Raw genomic sequence first — 21,885 nt, 5'->3', positions numbered from 1 at the left:
TGAGAAAGGAAGCAGGCTATTGCATATTCCAAAAGACCCTCAGAATCCCTTTCTGCACCTCTCCCCCTCTCCCTGACTCATTTTTTAGAAATACTTACATGTTAGACATAAGAACAGTAGCGGCATAATGTAAAAATTCCTTATGAAATCTAAACCAAAACCAGTTGGCTTAAAGGAGATCACAAATGTTAGGGACACTTAGGCATTCTTTGCTTTTACAGCTAGAAGTGTTAATATAATCAGAACAGACTTCTAAGCCAGGGCAACTTTGTTATTAACTTCAAAATATCTTCTGTTTGCTTCTCATTGCTCCCATCCTATATCACCCATCAGAATATAGGAAGAGAAAGACTAATTATCAGGACAATTTCCTCACCATATAAATTCCTGGGATTATTAGCTAAAACGTAAAATTTTCCAGATCAGCTATTAATATCCATCATAACTATTTTCAGACATCATTAGGTTTAACACAAGCAAACTCCTACCAAACATGGCCAAAAAGCACGTGATGACTGAGCAAATGTGGAGTTTGTCCATTAGAAAATCTAATCTCCACACTTAGTGTCCAATTATTTGCTATATTCTATACTGTCAGGTGATTTCTTTTAAAAGGTCATTTCGACTCTTCTCAGCCACTCAGCCCATTTTAAAAGCTACACTTGATTAAATCCGGGCACCAAGTTCATCACCAATATTACTCAGGTCATTTGAACAAGTAAACTGATGACAGTTCAAAAACAAATGTCTGTGGATTCCTTTTCTTCTGCTTGAATATGGGTTTAACCATCTCAAAATTTTGTTACACACGCACATCAGTGACCTGCACAAAATTTAAAAGCACCAGGGGATATCGTAATAAGCTGTGGAGCTACTGACCATTATCTTTGTGAAAACAATTACATATGCCTGTAATAAACTGCATCAATAGCAGTCAATTATCTGAACACTCTTCCAACCTCTGTCACAAACGTATTGCTGTCTATCAGATGTTTTTCAACAATTAACTTATTCTCAAAACTTAGCGTTCCTTCACATCCTAAAAATAGCCCTTTCTCCAATTCTCTTGTGTTATCCTGTTCTGTTCTCAGGAGGTAGGGCAGTGTTATAAACAATGCTTCATTTTTACAGATGAAGAAACAATGAAATATAACAGACGTACAGCCACTTAGCCTGAACCATTTTGAAAGCCAATAATGAAGCAAGCAATAAACTAGTGGGGTCATGGCTTACCACCAGCCGTTGTGGTGCCGTCTGCAGCCCTGGTGTGGGCTCTAATGAGCACATCCTCACAACCAGGGCACAAAAGATATTTGAAATCCTCATTTTACCCAAAAAGACTATATTTCTCCCAACATAAACTTTCACACATGGCAAAGAAATTGAATGACAGGAAAAGAAATTGAATGTTCATAACTCAGGATCTTTCCCTTGCTAAGAGAAACAAGGATTCTTCAAAATGTAAGCATCGGGAGAAGAAAGAAAAATAAAGTTTGATAATGGTTGATGGCTAGTTAGAAGCTGAACTCCCCATGACCTATCTGCCATGGGTTGGGGCCAGCCACCAGGACTGTGCCATGGGGCAACTGCTGAGTGGCAAACACACATTTCATCACTTGCTTCAAATGAGAGGAAAGGATTCACTTCAGCCTTCGCTCCTTCCTTCATTTTTCTTTGCCTTCATAGAGCAAGGATCTGTAATGGAGGAAAGGAATACACTCCCTGTTTATGCCGAATTTATCCAAGCAGGCCCACCAAGAAACAACTCTTTCTCAAAGCCACACCCATGAGCAGTGACCGCCTTCACACAGCATGCCTTCTCAGAGCACCAGAACAAAACACACCCAAAGAAAACTCCTCTACAGAGGAATCCCGGTTCAACTGTAAACTTCCCTGTCCAACCGTGGGCAAAAGTACCCCAAGATGGCTCCAAGATTCACGTGTTGAAAAAACAAACGTCATGCGCAGCACCCTGGGAGCCCGACCATGGCTGCAAGAAGCGCTCGCGATTGCTGGGCTTCCCAGAGGACATCTTCAAAAGCTCCTGAGGAAGCACCTAAGGGTGCACAGATTGAGGGATGTGGCTACTGAAGCAAAGACTAGCCAGGACTTCACCCTCACTTGGCTCTGATGACCGCCCCATCTTACAGTGGGTCAAAATGTCTTTGTTTTTACCAGTTAGACTGTAAGCTTCTTGACAGTTATGACTTTAAATATTCACCAAATCTAGATTGCACACCTACTGTGCACCATGCACTGGCTTTACCACATTTTTGGGACAGTATAAACCATCCTAATCCACTAGAAATTTTATAACAAAAAACAGTAAGAAAAATTTAAAAATCATTTAAATAGTATTAAAAATATACATTCCAAATATAAGCTGTGGCAATCTCTTCACTTTGAAAGGCTTAAAATGCGTTTTACAATAAAATGCGTCATTTGTAAACCATTTTTCTCTTCCCCAGGAAAAAACAACCAGGACCTGATTCTACAGGTTATGAAAGGTCATAATGCTGAACCATAAAGAGGAATTTAAAGAAGACTAGTGCTATAATATTCAGTTACATCAAACTCTAAACTCGGTGTGTGTGTATGTGTGTGTGTGTGTGTGTATATATATATATATATAAAGACAGAATCTCTAAGTCTCTTCAAAAACTGCCTTACTATGAAAAATAGATAGATAGATAGATAGATATAACAAATGGGATATTTTCACTAGTGGTTTAATAAGTTTTGCCATGCTTCCTTGTTATTTGGGTTGAGATACCCAATATTAAAGTAGAGATTTCTAAAAATACTGCAAAGTAATGCAATTACTGAATTTGCCATAAAACATTTCTAAATTGGTCCACTGGAAGGTATATGCCATGAGGGCAGAGATCTTTTCCTTTTTTTTTTTTACTATTTGGTTCACCAGTGAATCCCCACTATCTAGAACAGCACCTTTTCCAGAGCAGGTGCTTAATAAATCTTTGTTAAACTAATAAATGTTTAAAAGGCAGCAGTCCCACAAATACTCCAGTTGTGTCTCCTAGGCAAGCCCAAGGGCCCACGAGTAAACACTGCTCTCCTGCGCTTGAGATTTACGAACAAGTTCAAGTTGGGTAATTCAGGCCCCAAAGGCTATTTTTAGACCAAAAACTCCAGAAGGATGATCCACAGAGAACCAGAGAATTTTAGTGCACTTCAGTAGGGTAGCACCAACTGAGCTAAGTGAGAAACGCCCCGAACTTTCACTGACATTTCCATTTGTTAAAAACATGTGCATTCTGACATGGTTTCTGAAACCATTTCAATCAAGAGTTTAATAGACCATTTGAAAATGTGTAAGTAATACTTTACTGTCACAACAATTTGAGGTCTCTTGTGGTTTTCTTGTTCTAATCCCTTCCTAATAACCACCATAGCTACTAGGTATTAAACATCGACCATATGCTCATTGAGATCAGCACGCACACTCTCATAAAAGGTTCACAATGCCCCTTAAACAGATATTATCACCCTCCTTTGTAACCTCCAGGAGACGAAGTAACTTTCCAAAATTCCCCCAGCTGGTAGTAAAGCTGGAATTCACCCTGTTCTGTCTGACTTCAAATCCAGGCTCTTAGCCCCTCGGCTACCCGTGCATCCCCACTGGTAGATATGCATAAACTTCCAGGCGAAAACACTGTGCTAATTAATAAAAATGGCTGGCAATTTAATTTCTTAGCTTTTGAAATAACTTTGATGTTTAACCATTGCTTATGATGCAGAGAATGGTGAAAAGACCAAATGTTTTTGGAGCTAATAGCCCTGAGTTCAAATCTTGCTTCACTATTGACTATCAGAGCGCCCCTGCAAAGACCATGAAACTTTCCTGAGTCTCGGTGTCCTTAGGGGCAGACACAAAGATAACCAGACAAAATCTCCTCGGATTGGTTACTGGAGAGTGCCTGGTATGGAGCCTGGCACAGAAAAAGTGCCCTTTAAGCCTAAATCCCCTTCCTTCTAACAGATAAACTGACGCTGTGCTGATTTTATGTGTTTAGTTCATCCTTGTAATACCATAGTTACCGAATATAGTGACACTGCATTCTCCATAACTACAAAGTCGAATTTATAAAGTGATAGATTATGAGTTGGAAGACGCTTTTGAGGCCATCTGTTCCAATCCTTTCCATTTCCAGATGAAGTCTAGAGAGTTTAAATAACTTGTTCCCAAGTTTTTACAGAAAGTTAATTGCAAAGACACAACCAGACCTTACGTCCCGCCACCCCCACTTCCACCGCACCCCCCCATCTTGCCTCACGTTACATAGGCATGGCAACGCATGCAATTTTCAGACAATTAAGCAGTATAAAATAACCTCGGTCTAATTACATCCAATTAACAAGCCAAATTAGTGTTTCATATGTACACTATTAAACTAGTTGTCTGGCTTCCAAAAGAAATAAAACGCTGTTTCAAATGAATCTCGCATTTTAGTGAACAAAGCCACTCACCATTTAAATTACCTTTCCTATAATCTTCTTTATATGGAATTAGAACTAATCTCCATTTTAAAAGAATACTTTCTGCAACTATCAGGATGAGAATTCATGCTGTATTTTAAGTATCAAAATTTTCTTTCTCATTGAGCACACGATTTTCTAAGATTAGTGTATGTGTGTGCACATGCGTGCACATGCATGTCTACACACGCGCATGTCTAGAGGTCCCTAAGCATACACAGATGAGGGTGTGTCTGCATTTGCCTACTGCCTAGTTTCAGAAGTCCCACCTTTCTGTGGGGTTCTGAGATCAAGTGAATCTGCCACAATGCAAATAATAAGAGCTTCGCTGATCTCCTGCTTTCTTTTTCAGAGAAAATGAAACCAGCAAATAAATCTTTGTCAAAAAAAGCAGTGCCTTTCAAATACACTGCCTTACACACTCTGTCTAGTATTGTCAGCATTTAGGTACAACTGGGTATCAATTAAAAAGCAGTATTCTAATGAACCATGAAATGAATCATCTATCCATTCCTTAAATATTTACACCTAAAAATATAAATACCTTGTAATTTTAAGTACAATCACTTTTATAAGTTGGTGTTTAACGGTTAACTTTCACTATTAATGTTCATGAATATTGTCTGGAGTAAAATGTTTCACAGCACGTTCAAAAATAATGCAGCACTATACTTAAATGTAGTTCAAACTCACAATCTGCCACACATATTTGGCCATGTTTATCAAAATAGTTTAATCTCTTTTGCTATTTACTATTTTGGAAGATGTCCATTAACAAGATGAAAGAATTCATATCATCATGCGGTAGTGTCAACCTTCATTACTTCTCTTTGGGGCATCACAGCAATTTAATCTCCTCCTTCCCACCAAGCTATCCATCCTTCTAAACACATGCTTAAAAACCTTGAGTGAAGTCCAGCTTCCTTAAGAGGGCTTCCCAGCCCCACATGATCTGGAACTCATGTCCCTTTCCAGGTTGACAATACTCCTTCTCTCCCCTGGTACTATAACCACGCCCCACGGCTCCAGATCAAATTATGCTGGGCCCCTCCCTTCCCTCTTAGAATTTACTGAAGTTCTACTCAATCTGCAAGGCCTCTAACCAACACCACTTCTTCCCAAAAAGGCCCCAAAACCTTTCTCGTTGGAAAACCATGCCTCCCCGTATTCTCTACTTTCACCTGTAAGTTTTAATAAAGTTACTAAGAAGCCACATGTCTTCTCCAGACTGTAAAATTCTTGAAGTCGGGGATCACCATCTTTTCTCTGTCAGTTTCTCGTTCTGACCCCGAGTCTGACTCCAGAGCCCAAGCTTGTAACTCCTACATAAGCTGACTCTTTCTGCCACCTAAATTGAATTTTCTATATTATATAAATTTTAAAACAGGGAGCAAATTAATTAAATGACACAGTTGACAAAATGGAATATGAGTCCAAGATTACATAAAACAATGTTATTTTCACTAACGTCTTTTTCTTCTCTTTTCCTTCATACTCTTTTGTGTTACACTCACCCCTAATCACATGGAAAGTAAAAAATCAGACCTAAATTTTTCCAAAGGTCTTGATATTTGCAATCATGTAGAGAAATTATCTGGGGAACTGAATGTTTCGCTAGCTGTTTAGAAACACATAGATCCAGCTCACACAGAGTTCTAAAGATTAATTGGTTACTTCACACAGCGACCTTGTAAAGACTTCTGAATTGGTAGTTATCCATTAATTGAATTAATGATGCCGACCAATTTAGCTAACTGGAGCCCAAATAGGTATTTTTCAAAACCTAAATTATTTATTCTTCAAAGGAAAATTTACCTGTAAATAATACATAGCTAACCTATAACTAAACCCTTCTAACAGAAGTCAGCACACAGAATCAAACAAACTTCCAGGAGGCCGGGGCCACTGCTGTGGAGTCCCGTGAAGAGACACGTGTTATACATAAGCCTCCTCCAACTTCTAGGTCCTGCCCCCCAAAATTCCCCCTCCAACAATCAGTCTATAACATGGGAAAACAGTAGGGACATCATATGTATGCCAGTCCCCATGTATGCCAGGTTAGACAATCATGCATGTGGTCAACCTGCCCATATGGTCTGGCCTCACCTTGCATCACCTCTCTTGTCATCTGCCCTCTAGCCCCACTGGCTTGCTTCCAACTCCTCAAAACACTGTACATTCTCCAACCTCACAGCATTTGTATTATTCCCTCTTCGTACAATGCTCTTCCTCCCCCCACCTACCTTTTTCCACTTGAGTCTTACTTATCCTTCAGTCTCAGCTCAAACATCACCTCCTCAGAGAGGTCTCTTTTTCACCCCCAGACAGGGGTGATATACCCCTTATTACATAGTCCTTTATGTTTCTTCCATAGCACTCGTAACAAATCTGGCTTTACACAGATTAGTTCATCTCATGATTAATATCTGTCAACCCCAATAGATTAGAAGCTCCTTTTCTGGTCTGAATCATCATTACACCTTTCGTGTCTAGCACAAGGCCTGACCCACAGTAAGTACTTGTTGAAGGAAGGAATGAATAAATTGTACTGCTCAATGATGCCTGGGGCACCTATCATACTACCCCAAAGACAGGACTAAGATTATAAGTGAGTGACAAGTCAAAAATGCTGGTTGGCCCTGAGTACTTCCTGACCTTACATCCAATCATCTTGTGACCCAGAAGTGGCAGGTCAAACCCCACCTGCTTTCTGCCTAGAATCGTCTTCAGGCACACAAACATCATTTTCCTCTCTTCTCTCCAAAGCACCTTCTTCAAATATGTCTAAATAGACTCCAAATTTTATGCTGAGAGAAAATCTAAAGTTACAGAAACTTGTAGACTATATCACGTGTCATAGTTAATATCTCAAATGATGAGTAATGGGAGTATATTTTAAGATTAGCACATATTTGGCCCTGAACAACAATGACACAAATTACCAAGCAGCTGGGATTTTATTCTAAAGCCGTCTTGAAGACAATATAGACCTATGTCTAGTATCCATGGTCACCGCAGAGAAGCCGAAGATTGCACAAGATCAAGTAAGCTAGGTTGCACACTTGCACACGAAAGCTTGTGAATTGTGGCACAATAACAGATCAAGTGTTCAAATATTTTTCCAAATTCCTCAGAGCCATCTCATAGCTACAAATACTGATTTGTAGCCTCCTCTGTTAGACTGCCATAAACAGCACGCAGAGAGCCATGCTTCTGGCTGTGATCAAACACCAGGCACAAACAGAAAGTTACAGCGCGTACAACGTCCTTCAAAGAAGCACAATCTCATTTTCATAAAGTTTCCCATTTCCCCTCAATTTTCTGCGTTCATCCACGGCTTCAAACATTAAGTGGCCTCACTGGAACATTCACTAAAGTTTTACTTAAGATTGATGAAGGCTCTGCCTGTGTGGTTACAGCAAACCCAGACATGCTCGATGGTCTGAAGTTCCTCATGAAACCTAAAATCCATACGGGTGAATTAGCAAACTTCCTCTGCTCCTTTTTATGATATCACTTTAAAAAGCTGCAACACTTACATACCAAGTTTTAGCCAAAATATGGATTCACAGGAATTCATATCTAGATTCATTAGCTAAAAGCATATCAGTGGAATTTCCAAGCAGAGATTTAAACTGTGAACCATTTCTCCACCTACAGGACTACTGCATAGACCAAGACAGAGTTCTGTCGATGCTAACTAGGAACCAAAATGTGGAAGCAGGATTGATTTGTAACAGACTTAGGTGATTAGTGGCCAGTCTGATCCACGACCATCCATTCAGTTGATCGTAGCCTCTTCTCCCTTACTATAAAAGGTACCACATCAGATGTTAAATTACTCCACATTCTCATGGATTCTGCTTTTCACCCATACCTATTTTCTACAGGTCTTTAAAACTGCTTTTCCTACGTTGACGCTTTCAGATTAACTTCAGTTAATTACTGATGAGCCAAAAATCTAAAACCAACACAAGTAAGAGTACTTGTTATCTGTTGCTGTTGAAATAAGCCCTGCTGTAAAAAACAAAGCAGGCAAATTCTTAAATGAAGATACTTCATTTTAATTTGAATCAGCATAAAAGATTCAACCTGGTTTTCTGAATAGTGACAAGGTGCCAGGAGCTCAAGCAGACACACGTACCATTATTCCACAATGAATAAACGCCTGCATACATGTTGTCTGTTTTGTTTTCATAGTAACAAGAACATTTACAAACACATCTCATGTAAAATGATCAATCAAAAGATTCTGCTGGCTAATCTTTCCATGTAGTCAATTAGCATAATTTCATTATGTGATAATATACACAGAGTAAATGAATTTTCACATTCCACGTTTACAGAATTATAGAAATGTTTTCTCTACTTTGATCTTATTTTTCCAAAGAACTCCACAAGGATCTAGTCAGTTAAAAAACAGTTAAATTTTAAATTTGTAATATCATTAATACTCTACCATTCCCAAAATTGTCCCCAAATCAATTTCACATCAACGTCACTGTAAATGCCTCACATAAACATAAGCAGTCTCTAATGAAGCCGGCCACATAAACACAATCACCATAGCAGAATACATAGATGCCAACAAGCAAATTTTCTTTTATACCTGAGCTATGTTCAAAGAAAAAACACACAATTTTCAAAAGATCCACCATTGCAATATAACATTTTTCTGTATACAAGAAGTATACTGCATATTTCAAACCTAGTGGTCAAAGGGGATTATGACACTTGAAGCACACTATCATTAAGTGGATGTTGGTAAATCCCTTTCACCTCAAAATAAAAAATCAGAGTTCTCATCTGGTACCATGACTTCTTAGCGTTCCACAGGAATTTTGCCTTAAGAATGAAAATGATATCCATTTTACTCACATGGAGGGCATTACTGTCTTGATAAACTATCTGGCCTATATCCTAAAAATCAAACCCAATCTACTCATTACACAAACTACTTGGTTAAAATTTTGCTCTGACACACTTATAAGGTGAAAAAGCACAAGACATTTGCAGATTCTAATATATATGTAATATATACTATCTATTACATATAATATATATGCAAATATTGAAAATACTTTGGTTTGCTCAAGGACAACTATCACCAAATATTACTATATCGCTGGAGGAAATGTTTCTAATAAAGTTAAATGGTCTTCTTCTAGGAGGACAGATCATTGCAAATTTAATTAAAATAGATCTTATTAATATTTCAAGTAATTTCTGGGCTTGACTATGCATTACAAAAGAAACAACTGTACTGAGAGAAAAATCAATAGCCCTTGACTAGAGCTCTGAGCCTGCTAGAAAAATGCAGTTCTCTTGTGAGAATTATGAGGTCTAGCCTTTGGGAGTGGGGGAGAGGACCAATATTCATTTGGAGGTAAACTGAGTTATTTTTAAAATGGCAAAACGGGAAGGAGAAAAATCAGTTCAAATTTTCCATTATAATGAAAGTACCGGAAACAAGCCTTCTGAGGTTCGTTTCAGGCCTAAGCAACTGTGCAGAGAATAAGGCTTTTGTACTGTCAGTTGCACACGCAGCTTCCTGTGTGAATTCTAAGCCATTACAGGTGTCCCAAGGCCTCCCGTGAAACCTATTATCAGGGGATTCCTCCGTCGCCCTCAGAGCCATCCCCACTGCCGGCCACCCAGCACACATGGCCCGTCTGCTCCAAGCGCCTTGATTAAGGACCCTCTCTCTTCTCCGCGCCCCGAGGCTGAAGCGCCCACTTCCCTCGGCGCAGCTGTAAAAGCTTTCCCATTAGAGGACTCCTTCCTGCAGTCCTTTTGAGTTACAGGCTTTCAAGTCAGAGAGGAGAGGAGCCACTTGAAGAAAACCCTCCTTCCCCTCCTCTTTCACCCCACTGGGAGCCACGTCCCTGAAGGACACCACCAAGGGACGCTTCCTGACCTTCTATCCCCTCACCCAGTTTGGGCTGGGAGGGCTGGGGTCGCCTTTTCCCGTGTCCTCTGCTGCACTGGATGTGTTATGTAAGAGGGACAGAACGCGGGAGGCACATGCGTATAAAGCGCACCGATCTGTGATAACAGCTGGGGTGGCAGAGCCGATCCGGAGTCTCCCCACCGAATACGACAGACACCACACACATCAGCCCCCCACCCCCCGACACACACACACACACACACACACATACAGCCGTGTTTTCCTGTCTCACCCCTACCAGCACCAGACGCACAGAATGAAAAGGGGGGGAGGCGTGGAGGGAGGTGAGAGAGGAGGAGCAGCGGCAGCCGCACATCTGCTTTGATAGCAGCCGGCGGAGCCGCCGCGGCACAGAGCCCCTTGTTAACCCCCTTCCTGTGGCTGCACCACGTCATGGAACATTCCCGGAACGGGCCAACGTTCCACCCACTTCAGGGAACAGACATAAAGGCGCAGACCCAGCTCCCCACAGTGCACAGCCCAAACACACATGTCCCTTCCCGGTGCCCGGGCAGACGCACAGACGAACACGCATGCAAACCGCCCCCACCCGTCTCCGCGCGCCCCCGGCCGGCCCGCGGCGCCGGGAGCCGCTCTGCGGCCGCTGCACCCGCAAGGCGAGGGCGCCTCCGCCTGAACCTTCCATCGAGACAGCCCCTCCGTCCTCGCTTCCTTCCTTCCTTCCTTCCTTCCTTCCTTCCTTCCTTCCTTCCTCGCTCGGCAGGAGAAAGAGCCCCCGAAATGCCGACAGCCAGCGCCTCCGCTGCGCTCGCTCGGCCGCAGGCCGGCGGCCCGGCCCTCGCGCCGCCCTCCCGCCGCCGCCGCCGCCGCCCCCGACCCGCGCGGCGCGGCCCCCTCCCCCGCTACCTGACGACGGCGGCCGCGGCAGCCGCAGCGGTGGCCGGGCGGTGCGCGCCGGTGCACGTCCCTCATTAGCACCCAGCACATTCCTGCCGCCGGCGCTCCCGCGCGCCCCCTCCCCCCAGGACATTACGCAAAGCAGCCTCCCCTCATCTGCATAGAGCCTCGGCCAGGGTATTCCCCGCGTTTCCCAACGCGCCCGACCCCCTCCCGAGGTCTCCCCCCTCCCCGCCCCCTCCGACCCTCACCCGCGGGAGCCCGGGCAGGGGCCGGGGGCGCGCGCCGGAGGGGCGGTGGGGTCCGGCGGGGGCGATCGGGATAAAGTGAAACAAGCTCCTCATTGCTACAGGAGGCAGGAAAAACGCAGCGCCGGGGCCACTTACCGCGCCGAGGACCCTCGGTTCCCGCCGCTCCGCTCTCCCAAATGGTCGGTCCGCCCTCCGCGCACCCCAAGGCTGCACCCCGCACCCCAAAGTCGAGACGTGTAGCAATATTGTTAAGAGCCAGGAGCCCCTCCAAGTTGCTCCGGGCTCCTGGGAGCTTCAACGTCCAAGACACAACTTGGCCAAGACTTGTGCCACGGTCCCCGAAGATGTTTCGGTGGAGACCCTCCTCCGGCGGGGAGAGACGCGCTCGGCGGCGCCCCGCTCGCCGCCTCTCCACCCCCTCACCTCCAGCCCGCCTCCCGCCGGCCGCCCGCCCCCGGGCCGCGAGCCCCTCGGGCGGCTGTCAGCTCCCGGCCGCCGCCGGGTGACAGGGGCGGGAGGAGGGCGCGACGCGGCGGCCCGAGCCCGAGCGGGCGAGGGGGATCCTCGCAGCAGCGGCGGCCGCTCACCTGGAAAGTCACCGCTGAGAAGGAGGAGGAGGAGGAGGAGGAAGAGTGGGGAGAGGAGGAGGGGGAGGAAACCCCCCTGGTGCCCTTGTTCTCGCTGCCGCGGCGGCCGCTCCTCGCCAAGGCTGAGCGTGTCTGGTGGGGGGTGTCTGGTAGCATTTCCTTAAGGACAGAGGGAGGGCGGGCGCGGAGGGAGGGAAGAGATCCCGACCGCCTGCCCAGGCTCCTCTTTCCTCTATTTATTTTTCTGACACTGTACGGCGATGGGCCCGGGGCAGGGGCCGCCGGGCTCGCGAGGGAGCCGCGAGGCCCGGGCCGCAGCAGTGTGCGTGCGGGAGCCGCAGCGGCCGCCTCCCCTCCCGGGCTGTGGACGCACCGGGTTATTCCTGGCAGCGCCTCCCCGAACAGAAGTTACTAGGAGGAGTGCGCGGCGAGGGCGGGCGCGGGGAGAGGCGGGGGGAGGGAGGGAGGAAGAGGGAGAGACTCAGCCAGCGACGTCATCGGATCCCCCAGCGCGTCCCTAGGAGGGAGGCTGAACCAGAAAAACCAGTCTGGAGCCGGCGAGCGCGAGAGGGATGTGCGGCGCGCCGGGCGGCCGGGGAGGGAGGCGGCCGGGAGGGCAGGGCCGGGCCCCGCCGCGGCCGCTCCGGGCGGGAAGATCGCGGCCGCGGTCACGCTCCCTCGGATCGGGGAACTCCCCCGAGAGCCGGTCTCTACTTGTCATGCAAAAAAAAAAAAAAAAAAGACTTGGGCGTCTCTAGGAGCCCGAGAACTTCCTTCAGGGATGTGAAATCTCCTCCCCGCCCCCCATCTTCCCCATTTCCCGTATAACCGTTCCCTGTGTTGATGACAAACGGAATTACCGAATATTTAGGATGGTCATGATTCTGTCCGTGGACCTCTGATCCCTTTCCTCGCTCTCGCCCTCGGCTCTACTCACGGTTATGTTATCGGTCAACAGAAACAAAATCAGACTGTAGCTCCTGGCTGCGCTTCTCGAGCTGTGCCAAGCGTTTTACTAGCACTTTCCGTGCCCCTGCGGAAGCACGAACTTTTCAGGCGCTCGAAAGGCCCCCATTGCCTCCCCTGGGGTCGCTCGCCAGGGCGCCGCGGGCGCACCCAGCTCGGGGAACGCGGCCCGCCCTCGCCGGGGTATTCAAATCGGGGTGGGCAGCGGCGCGGGGCGCAGCTGCCGGCTTCCTGGTGGGCCGTGCCGGGGCCCGGGGCGGGCCGCCGCCTCCAGCCCGCGCGCTGCCCTCTCCTCGGACGGGACGCGAGCGACACCCTACCCGGCGCGGGAAGCGAGGGGTGGGGAATCCCAGGCGAGTGGGGCCGGGGCTCTGGGCTTCCTCCCCGGCCCGGCGACACGCGGGGGACGCCGGGGCTCCCTCGAGCCACTCCCCTGCACGTGTGGACTCGCGTGCGCCCTCGGGGCGGGTGGGGGGGGGGGTTCCCAGGAGGCCGCCGCGGCCCGAGCGCGGAGAGCTGCTGCCGGGCCGGGCCGGCGGCCGGGGCGCCTCCTCCGGTGGTCTGCGCGCCGGCGGGGACCGCGCGCCGCCCCTCCGGGCGCCCGAGCCGCCGTGCCGAGCGGAGCCGCTGCCCCGGCCGCCCTCCCCGGCCGCCTCCCCAGCCCGGCGCGCCGCCGCCCTGCCCCGGGCGGAGTAAACACGAGCCGCGCAAGATTTGACCTGGCGCGACCCGGATTTCTGGCCGGGGTTCCCCCTGAGCAGGTGACTCCGTGGGAGGGGTGGAAATGAGTCTCTGGAATTCCGGGCCAAAGACATGAACTGTGGTTCTGCTTTTAAAGCAACTATTTCACCAACAACTGCAGGCTGTTTTGCGTCTCAAATTTCAGATTTCGCGGAAAGGGACCGAATGTCAAGACAGATCACAGACTCCCTTCCTTTTTCATTAAAAACGAATCCATTAAAAGGGAGGGCAGCCCCTTTAATGACCGCGAGAAGAGCGCGGCTTGGTTTCGGTTTTGTCTTGTTGTGTTTTTCATTTCGACCTAGAATCAGTGTATTTCTGAAGTCCCCGTGCGATGGCGACGCTGCCGGGAAGGGCGGCTCTGCAGAATAAAGCAGCGGTACATTTTCTTATCGATATTTTTTTCAAAGGAGAAAAATCGGAATGATTTGGAATATGTCACTGTGTCCTTTCAGGTTTCTCTCATTTAAATTCAGGGCCTACTTCCACTTAAGCGGCTTCTCCTTTCTTTGTATAAGATCTTTAATATTCAGCCTTTCTTGACTTAACTTGAAACACTTAGTAAAAACTCCCCCAATCATCATTTTTCTCCTAAATGTATGCCGCTGCGTTTTTAAACATCCATTTAAAACGCAAAACGTGATTTTCAAAATGTTTTTTCACTTCCAAACCCACCTGCTACCTCCTCCCAGAGCCCATTTTATTTAATTGCTTAATAGAGAAGATTAAGCAGTTTCTTTAAGAATCCAATTTCCCTTCGGCACACACAACAGCAGCTGCCCAGGCTCCCAGAAACTGAGCAAGGAAGGTGGCAGGCAGCCGTCTGCTTCACGAAGATGAATGTTAGTTGAAATCTTAAATGCCCCCGTTAAAAGACTACATTAAGTGGTATAATGTGAACGTCAGGATATTCAGGTAATTGAGCAGTTTAAATATTTTTTTAAAAAAAAGCAAGTATACATCAATTTGGATGGCGTTAGCCCACCACCAAAGAGACCCCCTAAAGACAGTCGTTAGTCAAACTTCATTCTTATTACCTTGTTTCAAAATCATCAAGCTCTAAAGAAGATAGCCTGAACTGAGTTGAAGTAGAAGTAAAAATGTTTATGACTATGTGCAAACTAGGTGATGTCCCCTCTGCTGGAGAGAACCATTGTCTTTAAATGCCTCCCTGTCTCTGGCCCCTAATGCTGCAGCGTGTTTCTTGGCGCTGCCAGATGTGGGCCAGTGCGGGCTCCAGAGCATATCAACACCTGCCTGCCCTTCCGGAGCCTGACCTACTGGGGGCCATTCAAAGCAGGAAAGGAAGCCTCTGCCTGTTGTTTTCCTAGTTTAGCAACTCCAGGGGGCAAAGACCTTCTTCTCACCGAGCTCAGGCAGCCTTGGTGGTATCCTTGCGCCTCAACCGATTGCTGGGCTGGGGTGGCGGGGCTCTCTGAGTGGTTGTACCTAGACCTGGAGTGGGGAGTCGGGGTGATCCTCATGGAAAGAGCAGCTCCCAAAGGAAAGACGGGGGGAGGGAGGTTTGTCCACTCTATCCCCTAAGTTTTTGGCATTGGTTTCTCTCTTTTTAAAATCAGGGAGTTGGTCAAGATGATATGCCTGATTTCTTATGGCTGTAAATTCTATATAAATCACTGTAATAAATCCCTCTGAAAAACTGTGCAAAATGAATTAACTGGCGTGCCATTCCGTCAGATAAATTTATACTGCTGTAAATACAGCTTTGAAGGGGGTACCTGCTGTGGGGTTCTGATGAGTAAGCGGAACAGAGCCTTGGGTCTAAGGAAAGGGTGATGGTGTGGAAGAGCCTGTCTGTGCATCTCCCGCTTCCTACTCATCTGCTTTAATTGGTAGATGGAGGAAATTAAGCACTCTCATGAACTGCGTCGTGTGAAGAATACTCAGGTCTCCAAAAATTATTTGAAGGAAAGAATTTCGAGGGAAAACCTGCCTGTCTGTTGAATTGTTAATAGGATACAAGCCAAACACTCTAATGCAGACCAGTCTCTATCCCACTGTCACCTCCTTTGGTTGCAGAGTGGAGGGCGGGGGCGGTAATTAGGATCAATCAGCTGGAGCCATACTTACTGTGACTCAGGTGACATCTGCCAGGATTGAAGGGTAAAGCGCTCATCCTCCTGGCTTTCACAGTGTGTGCAGAGCTCACAGACATCCAACCGACCACGTGTCCCCCACACGCCAGAGTTTCTCTAGGTGTATTCCAAAGACCACCTGTAGCAACATCTTTTGAAATGCTTATTTCAAAGTCCGGGCTGCCCCCTAAACTTACAAAATCAGAATCCCCGAGACTAGGGCCTGAGAAACTTCCTGGTGAATGAGACCACCATGATTCCCATTCTTACTAAAGCTTGAGGACTATTGCTTTAGGCTTTGCCCTCAGATTGAATTGGGGCTGGCTCCCTGCCTGAGAACCCTCTTCTCCCCTCTTTATCACATTCCTCAGGTTTCACATGATCCCTTATGACAACTTGGCCCTTTTTATGCTTCAAAGATATCTTGTGGCTTCTGTTTTAACCAGGTTTCGTCTATGCACAAATATCTTACGAAGGAAACGCCCCCGTGAATGAACTGATGGGGATGGGAAGGCTTGGAGAAGGGGCAAGTGCATGGTGGAGCACAGAATTAGGACCGTGTGGGTAAGAGAATGCCTCTTTCTGAGAATTGCCCCAGAGAGAGGCAATCTGGTGGAGATGCACGGGATGCAGACACATTTTGATGATTTTCTGGTTTAGCTTGGCAGTAGCCATGTCCACAGCAGTCCAAGCTGCTAGTGAAACTGACTTCCTACATTCTAGAGAGCATTCAAGGGCTGCCCCATCAGGTCCTTATCCTAAGGAAGACGAGTTCAATTGTGTCTCACTGATAACCTTCTTAGGGACTAAAGAACAAAAAGCAGATTAGGAAACAGTCCGTAGTAGAAATAAGACTGTCCAGGATTACTGAAGCCTGAGATGCCCCCTTCGATGTAGGAAACGTAGGCTTACCAGACATCATTAACAATTTAAGAGCATCGCATTAGCCCTCACCCATCCTACTCTCTTCCATAACCAAAATGGGTTTGAACTGGGCCCAGCCCCATGGCTGAGTGGTTAAAGTTCTGTGCAGGCTCCACTTCGGCGAGCTGGGGTTCGTGGGTTTGGATCCCAGGTGCGGACCTACTCCACTCATCAGCCATGCTGTGGAGGTGTCCCAAATATAAAACAAAATAAAGGAGGATTGACACAGATGTTAGCTCAGGGCTAATCTTCCTCAAAGGAAAAAAAAGAGGATTGGCAGTGGATGTTAGCTCAGGGCGAATCTTCCTAGCCAAAAAAAAAATGGGTTAAAGCTGAAATTCCTTGCCTAACAGTCACTGCCTGGGGGCAAGGCTTTGCATCCACAGAAATCTTCCATTACAAGCCAAATATAAGTATTGAGCTCTTAACATGCTAAGCTGTTAATAAGTCTTTAACTGCTTATGAGAGATTAATTTATTAGATTACCTTCCCAGAGTGACAGCTAGCTCAGGACTCAAACTGATTTATCTTGACAAAGCATAAGATGGGGATGATGGGAGGGGGGCGGTTAGAGGGGGCTGAGACAGAGAGGTCAAGCTTGGGCAGGACTGCTATGGGGTACCCCAGAGGTCTAGGAATAGGACACAGATTGAAGGGGAAAGGGTGTGGGAAGATGAAGAGAGGGGCAAGGCAGAAGCTACATCTTTGGCACCTGCTGAGGATGCCTCTGCTCAGGGCCTGTGGAGAGGGCATCATGATGCTCCAGGCTTCTCAGGCAGGAGCAAGATGGGAGCTCTCTCAGCACAGAGTACAGGTCCTAGCTCTGACCTTGAGATAGTGGGAGACTTGCCTCCTCTCTCGGGGCCCCACTTCCTCATCCAAACAACAAGGGAGTTTCCTTATAGTTGTAGATTCTGAAATTTGAACTTCTGACCAACCAGCAGGATCAGGAAAAAAAGGGGAATAGGAAGAGAGAGGAGCAGAAAAAAGAAAAACAGGGGAGAGACCTTATCAAGGAGGTTGCTCCCAAGCTCTTGTAGTGGTTTGTTAGGGCAAAATATCCATTTTCAGTTTTAAAGAAATGGATGTATATGAGAAGGTGGATAAATAATGGGTAAGGATGAAGGGACAGAGATTTTTGGTCAAACCTATGCCATATAAATTAGATACACTATGTGCTCAGAAACGAGAAGAGCTGTTTCTCGTTATCACCCTTAAAACACTTAAGGGGGAAAATGTGTTTCCCTTGAATTTAGCCAATAAAGTCTTTTACTGGTACCTAAGTCCTTAAACTTTTAGGATTTCTGAGAATAGTGACTTGACCCATTCCCAATCTAGCTGTTGGTCAGACCACTGATAGATTTGACCCTTTTTTACGTAGCTTTGAGCCTTGAGTTAGAAGAGGAAAAAAAACCAAGTGAGATAGTTGTCTTGCACAGTGATTTAGGTCCTTGACTAGAAATTTTATGTAAAATAAGGTAGCAAGTCGCATCAAAGAGAGGACGTGCTGGTAGAGGATGTTGTCTCAGACCCAGAGGCGAGTGCTCTCGGCAAGGAAGGAGCATACCGAAATTGTGTAGATGTGCAGCTGGGAGGGTTCACCTGGCTGTCACCGGGATAACAACACAGGAACTTCTGAGACAGTGCCGTGGAACCATCAATGTGCTTCATGAACCCAAACCACAGAGAGGGGACTTTGTTGCGGCAATACATTCTGTACAAGGAGGAGAGGAAACTTTTCCATGATCTGTTTAGAAAGATTTCCACAAGAGAAAGAATCATTTTGAAAATAGTTTGTACTCAAGAGGGTTAAGATTCAATGATTCGAAAGTCCGCTTATCCAGATGAGACCATCCTCATTGATTTTCATAGAGTATAAGAGTATTCGAAAGTTAATTATTTGTATTACATCTTTTTAAAAGAGATTTTCATAAAGGAACTCCTTCTCCAGTATGTCATTTTCCATTGACATTCTTGCACATATAGACGAGTATGTCGAAACCTTCTGTTCTACCAAACTGCCATTCTTCTCGGTCCCCCCACTGCCCTCTGATTTTACCTATCATTGTTTCATGATCATTTCTCCTGATCTAGACTGTGGAATCCTCAACCAGGAGAGACTGTGCCATGTATTGTGGTGAATAAATTCTCTGAGTTTTTTACTCCTAGTAAAAATTTCATGTTTTCTCCTGCCTTCTTCTCTTTTCTGGGTTCTGTGCACAAGTCATGACACGACTACTGAAAAGTATGAGACTCCTGATGACTTGGCTAAGGTCATAGTTAAAGCAGAGCCACTTTAAAAGAATAATATGTGGCTTTGAGAAGACAACTGTTCTGTTGTTGATCTTAGCTTTGTCCTTTAAGGCAATGATTATTTTCCAACAATCATTTTGTGCTGGGCGTTTGAGATGCCTGACCCAACCACCAGTGGTACAAAGCTTACCAAATGTCACACAGCTAGACCAGCCCCTGATGGATTGACACACAGTATTGTTAAAATTTAGGTACTCAAACAAATTGTAAGTATACAGCTAGATTAATTTTTGCATATATATGCATGTTTGTGTAACCATTACTCTGATCAAGATGGAGAATATTTTTAACATTCTGCAATGCTCCCTTCGGCCCCTTTCTGGTTAATATACCCCCGAGGTAATCAATATTCTAACTTCTATCTCCATAGATTAGTTTTTGAGTGAGGATATCTATCATCTCTCTCTCTCTCAATCTCTCTAATTATTTGTTCCAAAAATAACATATCAAGTACCCATGTGCTGGGCACCGTTTGGTAGCTAGAGAGATGGAGGGGTGAACAAAACAGATGAGGCCTCTGGCTCTGTGGGGCTCACATTCTTGTTGGGGACCTGATAACAGACAAGTTAACAAATAGACAATTCTGAATCATGGAAAATAGCACGAAGAATAAAACAAGGTAATTGATACACAGGAAATAGATAGGGTAGAGCAATACTGAATGGGGGTGGGGTATCTTCGGAATTGACATTTAGGCTGAGAACTGACTGATGAAGAGCAGGAAAAGAGTGTCCCGGGAAGAAGGAACTGAAAGTGTAAAATCCCTAAGATGAGAAGAAGTGGGTGCCGTGAGGAACTGAGAGGTCAAATGTGGCTGGACAGGGGAGGTGGGAGCCCAAAAGAAAGTCGTAAGAGATGATGTAAGAGAAACAACCAGGAACCAGAGGAAAGTTCATTTATGGGGTAGGTGATTTGCAAAGAAGGGGATATACACTTGAGATGAAAAAATCTATCTGATATAGTCTATTAATTAATTTAAAAAACTTTTCCCAACAAAGAACCTTCAGTAAATAAGTGGTGGCTGCTGAATATGACTTGCAACTGGGTGGCAGGTCAGCAAGGAGAGAATTCCAAAGCAGAGGGCTTTCTGAAAGCATAATTATACATATCGAACATAAGAAAAGGAAAACAGTTTTTAAGGTAGCAAATCCTAAAGCGACTTTGGATAATGTGGGTGCTATTCTTCACATTTTTCTATGGCTAATTAGAGAGAACGGGGAAACACACAATGCTGCCCACAGCCCTGCCAACCCATTATGGGCACTTCTAATTTCAGATAAATGAAGGCCCTGGTCACCACCCCCACTTGTCTTAGAACACGCGTTGTATTATCGGAGTAGATGGGTGAAAATAACAGCCTTCTAAATCTCTATAAAGGGTACCTTTCTCTTATTAGCAGATACTTAATGAATTCAAATCATATCTCCATGTTAATGAAGCAACTCCCAAATTTGCTTTGCTTTTGCAAATCTAATTTTTCAATTTTTCCCCTTTACACAGAAAATGTGATATTTGGCTGGGCAGCTTAGAGCACTGACAGCTTCATGTGTATATAACAAGAAAAAAATAGTGATTACGTAAAATCTCAGAAGATTATGTAAAATCTTCTCTTTAGTAAATAGTGTGTGTATTTCTCATTTCGAAAAGCATTCTTAATAATATTTGTTAACCAAATATGTATAAACTTGGAAATATACTAAAAACAAATAGCCAATTGTCACCTTTAAAACTCATCTTTTATTAAATTAAACCATGATGTTATTTCAAAAAAATAAAATATACATGATGGAAAATATTAAATTTCATGGTGAGGATAAAATTTGAGGAAGCAAAAAAGATCAGGACAACTGCATTTAAGTTTAAATTCTCAATAAGAGAATCCAGGATCCATCACTAAGCTTATTGCATTCATATAAATATAATCTCAGTGTTTGCAAAATGCACCCAAAAAACCTAAATGAAACCAGGAATGAAGAAAATCCGCATGATTTTAAATATCAGAGCTTCTGAAAGCATAAAGATATGGTTGAATTTTTCCATTATCATCAAAATTTAATTTTATGTAGAATAAACTGAAAGACTCTTACTGGTTTCTGTGCTTCAGAACTTAGAAAAGGAGCTGTCACTCATTTTGGCTTATTTCTTAGTCATTCCAAGATTCTGTGAATGACTTCTTCCCTTGTGAGACCTAACAAGGTCAGGGATTAAAATGCAGCTGTTTAGGGGCCTGGCCAGAGGAATAGTGGTTAAGTTCACACACGGGGCATCAGTGGCCTGGGGTTTGCGGGTTCGGATCCTGATGCAGACCTACATGCCACTCATCAAGCCATGCTGTGGCAGTGTCCCACACACAAAATAGAGGAAGACTGGCACAGATGTTTGCTCAGGGCCAGTCTTCCTCACCAAAAAAAAAAAAAAAACAAAACACCTGTTTATGTAAATAGGAAGCCTCCTAGTGCAGGGAAAGCACATGGAGAGAAGAGGTGCTCCTGTCTGAGAGTCAGTCTACTGACATTAAGACCTCTAGCGATAGACTGGGGTTCAAATCTCTACACCCTCATTTACCTGAGGTTGATTTGCCCAAGTACCTTAACATCTAAGAGCCTATTTTTCTGCAAAATTTGGAAAACAGTATTTATTTCATAGTGTTATTGTAAGGGTTAAGTGACGTACAGTAAGCACTTAATATATGCTTGTTGTTT

The 21,885-nt window shown here is 45.3% G+C and overlaps 1 protein-coding gene across 29 annotated transcripts in view; it reads right to left on the bottom strand.

Moving 5' to 3' along the window:
* The window catches only part of HIVEP2 (HIVEP zinc finger 2), a 183,570-nt gene extending 170,427 nt beyond the window's left edge, over window positions 1-13,143 (bottom strand). For 3 of the 29 annotated variants that reach the window (XM_070602784.1, XM_070602810.1, XM_070602794.1), the window contains exon 1: window positions 13,004-13,143. The gene's annotated coding sequence lies outside the window, so the exon portion shown is untranslated. Of the gene's footprint in view, window positions 1-10,997; window positions 11,283-11,314; window positions 11,510-11,691; window positions 11,984-12,143; window positions 12,592-13,003 lie in introns of those variants that run through there. The other 26 variants (XM_070602783.1, XM_070602811.1, XM_070602795.1 and 23 more) reach the window with 19 other exon arrangements.
* Window positions 13,144-21,885: the final 8,742 nt, after the last annotated feature.

This window comes from Equus przewalskii, chromosome 32 (assembly GCF_037783145.1).
Source record: "Equus przewalskii isolate Varuska chromosome 32, EquPr2, whole genome shotgun sequence".
Taxonomy (NCBI): Eukaryota; Metazoa; Chordata; class Mammalia; order Perissodactyla; family Equidae; genus Equus; species Equus przewalskii.
Note: the sequence above shows the minus strand (reverse complement) of the source record. Positions and strands in the feature narration are given on the sequence as shown.